This window comes from Phyllobates terribilis, unplaced genomic scaffold (genome assembly GCF_046119375.1).
Source record: "Phyllobates terribilis strain yellow unplaced genomic scaffold, ASM4611937v1 Scaffold_3__8_contigs__length_932513732, whole genome shotgun sequence".
In the NCBI taxonomy this organism is placed as follows: domain Eukaryota; kingdom Metazoa; phylum Chordata; class Amphibia; order Anura; family Dendrobatidae; genus Phyllobates; species Phyllobates terribilis.
This window is the reverse complement of record NW_027362763.1, coordinates 133,094,777-133,103,759: the sequence shown is the minus strand read 5'-3', so window position 1 is coordinate 133,103,759 and position 8,983 is coordinate 133,094,777. Positions and strand designations below refer to the sequence as shown.

The 8,983-nt window shown below is 44.9% G+C and overlaps 1 long non-coding RNA gene across 1 annotated transcript; it reads right to left on the bottom strand.

Moving 5' to 3' along the window:
* Positions 1 to 3,716: 3,716 nt before the first annotated feature.
* Positions 3,717 to 8,223, bottom strand: LOC141257976 (uncharacterized). Its single transcript, XR_012318155.1, has 3 exons — positions 8,018 to 8,223; positions 6,268 to 6,404; positions 3,717 to 5,061 (listed from the first exon to the last, which is right to left on the bottom strand). It is a non-coding gene; the product is annotated as an uncharacterized lncRNA (long non-coding RNA).
* Positions 8,224 to 8,983: the final 760 nt, after the last annotated feature.

Here is an 8,983-nt window from a genome sequence, read left to right as displayed (position 1 = left end):
GGGAGAAATGACAGCTGGGTAGATATGATTTCCCAAGTCCTTTCATCGAGCTAAAGAATAAGGCTGTGGTGAAATACAACTCAGCAAAAAAAGCTGTGGACTGGCTCCATACCATACCTGGCCACATTAACCTGTCCACGTGTTTTTGGTTAGGCGGTCCTTCCCAGTAAGTGCACTGGGGAGGGCATGGGTAATGTTGTGGGACCCGTTCTTGTGGAAGGCGGAGACGACACCGAGAAAAGAGTAGCGGCTGGGGACAGAATATGGACACCCGGGCACCGCCGGCATGAGGTTATGAAAAGCTTCCACCTCCACGAGCCTAAAAGGCCACATTTCAAGTGAAAACAGCTTTACAGGACTTCCTGGGAGAAATGACAGCTGGGTAGATATGGTTACCCAAGTCCTTTCACCAAGCTAAAGAACATGGCTGTGGTGAAACACAACTCAGCTAAAAAAGCTGTGGACTGGCTCCGTACCGTCAATGGCCACATTCACCTGTCCACGTGTTTGTGGTTAGGCGGTCCTTCCATGTAATTGCACTGGGGAGGGCTCGGGTAACGTGGGACCAGTGCTTGTGGAAGGCGGAGACGACACTGGGAGAAACAGTGGCAGCTGGGGACCGAGTATGGACACCCGGTCGCCGCCGGCATGAGGTTATGAAAAGCTTCCGCCTCCACGAGCCTAAAAGGCCTCATTTCAAGTGAAAACAGCTTTAGAGGACTTCCTGGGAGAAATGACAGCTGGGTAGATATGGTTTCCCAAGTCCTTTCACCGAGCAAAAGAATATGGCTGTGGTGAAATAGAACTCGGCAAAAAAAGCTGCGGACTGGCTGTGTACCGTCCCTGGCCACATTCACCTGTCCACGTGTTTGAGGTTAGGCGGTCCTTCCCAGTAAGTGCACTGGGGAAGGCACGGGTAATGTTGTGGGACCCGTGCTTGTGGAAGGCAGAGACGACACCGAGAGAAACAGTGGCGGCTGGGGACAGAGCATGGACACTCGGCCGCCGCCGGCATGCGGTTATGAAAAGCTTCCACCTCCACGAGCCTAAAAGGCAACATTTCAAGTGAAAACAGCTTTAGAGGACTTCCTGGGAGAAATGACAGCTGGGTAAGTGTGGTTTCCCAAGTCCTTTCACCGAGCAATAGAATATGGCTGTGGTGAAATAGAACTCTCCAAAAAAAGCTGTGGACTGGCTCTGGACTGTCCCTGGCCACATTCACCTGTCCACGTGTTTGTGGTTAGGCGGTCCTTCCCAGTAAGTGCATTGGGGAAGGCACGGGTAATGTTGTGGGACCCGTGCTTGAGGAAGGCGGAGACGACACCGAGAGAAACAGTGGCGGCTGGGGACCGAGTATGGACACCTGGCTGCCGCCGGCATGAGGTTAGGAAAAACTTCCGCCTCCACGAGCCTAAAAGGCCTCATTTCAAGTGAAAACAGCTTTAGAGGACTTCCTGAGAGAAATGACAGCTGGGTAGATATGGTTTCCCAAGTCCTTTCACCGAGCAAAAGAATATGGCTATGGTGAAATAGAACTCGGCAAAAAAAGCTGTGGACTGGCTGTGTACCGTCCCTGGCCACATTCACCTGTCCACGTGTTTGAGGTTAGGCGGTCCTTCCCAGTAAGTGCACTGGGGAAGGCACGGGTAATGTTGTGGGACCCGTGCTTGTGGAAGGCAGAGACGACACCGAGAGAAACAGTGGCAGCTGGGGACAGAGTATGGACACTCGGCCGCCGACGGCATGAGGTTATGAAAAGTTTCCACCTCCATGAGCCTAAAAGGCAACATTTCAAGTGAAAACAGCTTTAGAGGACTTCCTGGGAGAAATGACAGCTGGGTAGGTATGGTTTCCCAAGTCCTTTCACTGAGCAAAAGAATATGGCTGTGGTGAAATAGAACTCGGAAAAAAAAGCTGTGGACAGGCTCTGTACTGTCCCTGGCCACATTCACCTGTCCACGTGTTTGTGGTTAGGCGGTCCTTCCCAGTAAGTGCACTGGGGAAGGCATGGGTAATGTTGTGGGACCCGTGCTTGTGGAAGGCGGAGACGAAACCGAGAGAAACAGTGGCGGCTGGGGACCGAGTATGGACACCCGGCCGCTGCCGGCATGAGGTTATGAAAACGTCCGCCTCCACGAGCCTAAAAGGCCACATTTCAAGTGAAAACAGCTTTAGAGGACTTCCTGGGAGAAATGACAGCTGGGCAGATATGGTTTCCCAAGTCCTTTCACCGAGCTAAAGAATATGGCTGTGGTGAAATAGAAATCAGCAAAAAAATCTGTGGACTGGCTCCATACCGTCCCTGGCCACATTCACCTGTCCACGTGTTTGTGGTTAGGCGGTCCTTCCCAGTACGTGTACTGGAGAAGGCACGGGTAATGTTGTGGGACCCGTGCTTGTTGAAGGCGGAGACGACACCGAGAGAAACAGTGGCGGCTGGGGACAGAGTATGGACACCTGGCCACCGCTGGCATGAGGTTATGAAAAGCTTCCGCCTCCACGAGCCTTAAAGGCCACATTTCAAGTCAAAACAGCATTAGAGGACTTCCTGGGAGGAATGACAGCTGGGTAGATATGGTTTCCCAAGTCCTTTCACCGAGCTAAAGAATATGGCTGTGGTGAAAAACAACTCTGCAAAAAAAGCTGTGGACTGGCTCCGTACCGTCAATGGCCACATTCACCTGTCCACGTGTTTGTGGCTAGGCAGTCCTTCCAAGTAAGTGCACTGGGAGGGCACGGGTAATGGGGACCTGTGCTTGTGGAAGGTGGAGACGACACTGGGAGAAACAGTGGCGGTTGGGGACCGAGTATGTACACCTGGCCGCCGCCGGCATGAGGTTATGAAAAGCTTCCGCTTCCACGAGCCTTAAAGGCCTCATTTCAAGTGAAAACAGCTTTAGAGGACTTCCTTGGAGAAATGACAGCTGGTTAGATATAGTTTCCCAAGTCCTTTCACCAAACTAAAGAATATGGCTGTGGTGAAATACAACTCAGCAAAAAAAGCTGTGGACTGGCTCCGTACCGTCCCTGGCCACATTCACTTGACCACGTGTTTGTGGGTAGGTGGTCCTTCCCAGTCAGTTCACTGGAGAGGGCATGGGTAATGTTGTGGGACCCGTGCTTGTGGAAGTGGAGACGATACCGGGAGAAATTGTGGCGGCTGGGGACCGAGTATTGACACCTGGCCGCCGCCGGCATGAGGCTGTGAAAAGCTTCCGCCTCCATGAGCCTAAAAGGCCCAATTTCAAGTGCAAGCAGCTGCCCAGAAATCTGGCAGTTTAGTATTGCAGCCTGTGGATGGGTGGCTGGCTGGCTGCATACATACGCTTGCATTACAAGTAACAGAAAACTAAGCAGATGGTGGCCTCTATCATCATCATGGCCTCACCTCGGCTCTATGAACTCTCCTGAAAGAGAAGCCAGGGCCCACCGGAGGAGTCTCCCGTTTTCTGGTGGGTCCGTCGAACCCTGCCAAGAAGCAGCCCTGGCTAAGAAAGTGTGGTGTAAGGTTCCCGGACACTGTATTGCCAAGTCTTTAGCAATAAGGTTCGGATACGGCTTTAAAGAAGGCAACCACTTGTAATATAACGCAATTTTATTTATAATAGATAATTTGAAAGATAAAATACAGAATCAAAGGAATAGTATGATATTATGATATTGCGTACACTTTTGTAGATTAAAGGTTACTAAGGTTAAATACTTATAAAGGGCACATACTTACTATTGGATAGAAGAAGAAAAAGATTTCCCTAGTAGCATATACATCATCTGTCCGGAAACTTCAGCTGGAGAAGCGCTCAGCGATGGGCAGAGAATGCGTCCTAGGTCCTACACTTTGAAGAGCGTCCTCTTCAAAGGTCCACAATGCTTCTGCCATAACTGAATTCTTCAACAGCTTTATACTTTAGAAAAACGCTTACCCAACCTAATATTACGTAAGCATGAAAGTTCATAGGTTGTTGTCCAACATTCCAATCCTGTGACAGCAGCCAGCTTTCACAGATAAGCAATACCGGACAAGACCTGTTCCCGGACCATTCTACTTCTGTCGTAATGTTTACATATGATAAGAGTAAATCCTACACCGGGTTACAAATCAGAACAAGGTTTTCTTCCCAGACAGTATATTGTGTTAAGAAGCTATGTATCAGTGAGATACATTCACAGATAAAGTATACCTTAACACAGAATATATAATCAGAATATTGATTAATGGTTGGATACATCATAATGGGTTTCAGATAACCACTTATATTTTTGGTACTACAATAAGCTTCTCCATCTTAAGCCATATGTCTGTAGTTTTATATACAATTTTGTGCAATTGTCTGTCTCTGGTTCTACATCAGATGACAAACACAGAGTATACAAAAGGCTAATTCCCATGAGTAATAAAGATTAAACCTCAGACTTAGCAAACTTAACCTAATGCTGTAGTGTGTCTGGACTAATGACCCCTAGTCTACTAAGGTAAGACACCTACAAATGCTGACATGTCTGGTTTATATTTCAATATGGATTTGAAATATAAAATAGCCATTTTTCATGTTCATACTACAATCCACCCTTGGTTATCTGAAACCATATATTATTTATATCCAACACCATATCCCCCCCCCAAAAAAAAACAAAAACTTCAACAGATGCAATGTTTTGAGTCTTTATAGTGATCATATCTTCAGTAATAAAATCTTCTCCAGTACAGTTTATACAAGCGTAATACGGGTTGTATGTATAATTCTGAAGCACATCTCCTTCTTCAATCTCCTCATCTTGGATAAATCCCCCTATCAATTTGGTCCACAGTCGTAAGGGGGTTGGTATAGCTACCATACAAGTTTCCAACACATTCGTAGCAGTAGCAGTCTTTGCCATTCAAAAATGTCTCATGTTTGTCACTTGCGCCAAGTAACTCCATAAATTCTGCTTAATTTTCCATAATGCCTCATTCTCCTTATCCGGCGTTTCTCTTTCCTATCTGTATAACAATTGGGTAGTGACAGAGTCCAAAAGGACCATGTCTGTAACGTCAATCATCCACCATCTCCAATTTTGATTCTAAAATGAAAATATATACATTAGTCTCTGAGATAACACCTGTCTGCAGGAAAATGTTCCCACTCCTCTTGCCCTGGATTCATGACTATTAAGACATTGTCTGCCCCTAGGGCGATCACCTCTGCAGGTTCTGGAGGACCTTTATCTCCAGGTTGCTTGACCCAGATTTTTGCACCATCATTCAGAAAATGAGTGGAGCCAAAACCTCTGTCTCCTCCAACTGTTATTATTGTAGGAGCTGTTCCCTTGATTATTTTCATTTTCTGGATAGACAAAATTAATAATTGAGCTATTCTGTCTCCTTTTTGGATCAACAAGTCACAATCCCCACTATTCAACATGAGTACCTTGATTTCACCTTGATAATCCTGATCTATCACTCCTCCCATCACTTGAATTCCTCTCAGGGCCAAACCTGATCTTGGAGCTATAAAACCAAAATGCTCAGGAGGCATTTGTAATCCTATAGCAGTACTGATTGCCTTTACCACCCCTATTTCTAATCTAATTTCCTCATGAGAGTGTAAATCTAGTCCTGCTGCCTGTGGGGTAGCCCTATAAGGTCCCAGAGCCCCTGGCTCTAGTTCCCAATAGAGAACTGTCTGTCCTGTGGTAGTAGCTTTTAAAGGCATGATCTGTAAATTGGGGGTAATCATTCTCATTAATGGTGTTTCCTGTTCTCCAACTGGTCTGTTATTAAGAATGTTAAGGGCTTCACTTAAATGTTTTCTCCACCCTTTGTAGTTTCCGTTTCCCAATTTCTTCAACTGTTCTTTCAATAACCCATTCATCCGCTCTACCAATCCTGTGGCTTGAGGATAATATGGGATATGAAAGATCCACTCAATATTATGTTCTGAGCAGAACTCTGCAACCTTACTGTTCTTGAAGTGACTACCATTGTCACTCTGAATTTGCAATGGAATACCGTAATATAATATTATGGTTTCCATGGTTTTAATGGTACTGTGAGCATTGGCTGTTTTACACGGACAAGCCATCATATACTCTGAGTATGTATCCATGGCCGTGCATACATACACACACCCTCCATCTTGTGGAAGGGGGCTGATGTAATCTACCTGCCAAATTTGTCCAGGTAGTTTACCTCAGGCTATTTGACCCCTATCAACATGGGGGACAGATCTTTGTTGTGAATGTTGGCATACTGGACATTTCATAATTGTTTCCTTGATTACATCTAACCTGATGGACACCCCTCTGGTCTGTGCCTATTGAGTCAGTCCGAGCAGCTCCTCAGTGGTGTCAGTCTTTACTGGATTCAGTGACTGATATTTTGGACTGTTCGTCTCCTACTGAGTTGAAGAATCTTTCCAGGGGATCTGAAGCACAAATAGCATCAACATGAAACACAGTCACTTTAATTATTTGTACAATTGCCCAGATATCTTGCCACAACTCTTTTCCCCATACTTCTTTGCTATGTACAGTATACTTGTAGTCTGATACTCCACTGCGCTCCACACACGGTTGTTACCTTGGTAACTAGCTGACCCTTCTGTAAACCATGCTTGTTTCCTCTGCTCAGGAATCAATTGTTCAAAGGGTATCTCCTGCTCCTGAAGTCCCAAAGCGACTTTGCTTACCTTCTCATGCAATGTGGAGATTCCACTAACTCCTGGTTTTGCTCTGTCCTGAATTGCCTCAATTTGCTTTCCTCCTAATTCTGTAGTTATAATCTTGCACTCACTGAATTGTTTTGGATTTCCATTAATCAAACTGGCCCTCGCCCCTGTATCTACCAACATTTGTGGGGCGTGGCCAGCATGTCAATCACTTTTATCTGTCTCCCTCCATCGATCCTCCATTTCAGATGAAGACATCTTATTAGGAGAAAATGATGCCCCCTTCTGTTGGGCTTTGAATTCCTGTATCAAGGATTTAAATTCAGCATGAAGATACTCAAACCCCGGTGCTGTGGGCTTTGCTGGCGACGAGGAGGGAGTGGGCCCTCTCTCTCCCCGTGTCCCGCCCGGCCCCTGCTGTGAGGATTCAGAATCTTTTGCTGTAACCTTTCTATTATGTGAAACCTCTGACTTTTTATTAAGTCCTCTCTTTTGATACAATTTCCACATCTCGTGAGTACCAATCCCATCTATTTTATCCCTATGGACACTATCCCATTGATCAGGGCTACACTCTATTCCTGATTTGGCTATGGCCAAAGCTACTTTCTATTTATTAACCTTCCCTCGTCTCCTTCTGTATTTATACTGCGCTACACATACCGCTGCTTTTTCTGCGACATGTTGATACCCATCACATTTATCCATTAGCAGCCTATTCTGACACTGTGCTATAACCAATGCATTCTGGGCCTTACACAACTGTCTTTCCAATTCCTGAACTTTTGTTAATATACGTATTGTTTCCTCAAGCTGTTTTCTACATGCATGTAACAAAATCCATCCTCTCCTGCTCACAGCACCCAATTCCTGCTTTTTTTCCACTCTCACTTTTTGCAAGCATGCAACCACATCATCAGGTTCAGCATCATTCAAACATTTGTCCCATGATTCTCTTAATCCAACACATTGCGACCACTCTTTGGCCAAAATATGGTAAAGAGACTGCTCCCACCCTGGAATTTCTACAGAAACACTTACAACCTCTTTTTTCTTAAAGAGAGGCATGTTTTACGCAACATCACACTATCACACAGAGTCCCTTCTACTTTCCAATAAAAAGAACTTATGAGCCTTCTGCGTATCCTGCCAACAACGCCAAATTATGTATTGCCAAGTTTTAAGCAATAAGGTTCGGATACGGCTTTAAAGAAGGCAACCACTTGTAATATAACGCAATTTTATTTATAATAGATAATTTGAAAGATAAAATACAGAATCAAAGGAATAGTATGATATTATGATATTGCGTACACTTTTGTAGATTAAAGGTTGCTAAGGTTAAATACTTATAAAGGTTACAAACTTACTATTGGATAGAAGAAGAAAAAGATTTCCCTAGTAGCATATACATCATCTGTCCGGAAACTTCAGCTGGAGAAGCGCTCAGCGATGGGCAGAGAATGCGTCCTAGGTCCTACACTTTGAAGAGCGTCCTCTTCAAAGGTCCACAATGCTTCTGCCATAACTGAATTCTTCAACAGCTTTATACTTTAGAAAAACGCTTACCCAACCTAATATTACGTAAGCATGAAAGCTCATAGGTTGTTGTCCAACATTCCAATCCTGTGACAGCGGCCAGCTTTCACAGATAAGCAATACCGGACAAGACCTGTTCACGGACCATTCTACTTCGGTCATAATGTTTACATATGATAAGAGTAAATCCTACACCGGGTTACAAATCAGAACAAGGTTTTCTTCCCAGACAGTATATTGTGTTAAGAAGCTATGTATCAGTGAGATACATTCACAGATAAAGTACACCTTAACACAGAATATATAATCAGAATATTGATTAATGGTTGGATACATCATAATGGGTTTCAGATAACCACTTATATTTTTGGTACTACAATAAGCTTCTCCATCTTAAGCCATATGTCTGTAGTTTTTCTTTACAATTTTGTTCAATTGTCTGTCTCTGGTTCTACATCAGATGACAAACACAGAGTATACAAAAGGCTAAGGCTATGTGCCCACGTTGCGGACCTGAAGCATATTTTTTACGCTTCTCCCTGGCGGGAAAATCGCATGCGGATATTACATGCGGTTTTCCCGCCAGGTAGAAGCGTTTGTGAGGCGTCTTTGCATGCATTTCCGCATGCGGGTTATCAAGCACTTCTCCAAGCATCACTTGGAAAAGTGCTTGACAACTTGTTCAGAATGGTAAAAAATAAAAAAATAAAGTTTATACTCACCTTCTGATGCATTCTCTGCCCCGTCCGGAGTCTTGAGCGGCTCACGCTGTTGTGTGCAGGACCTGCGGTGACGTC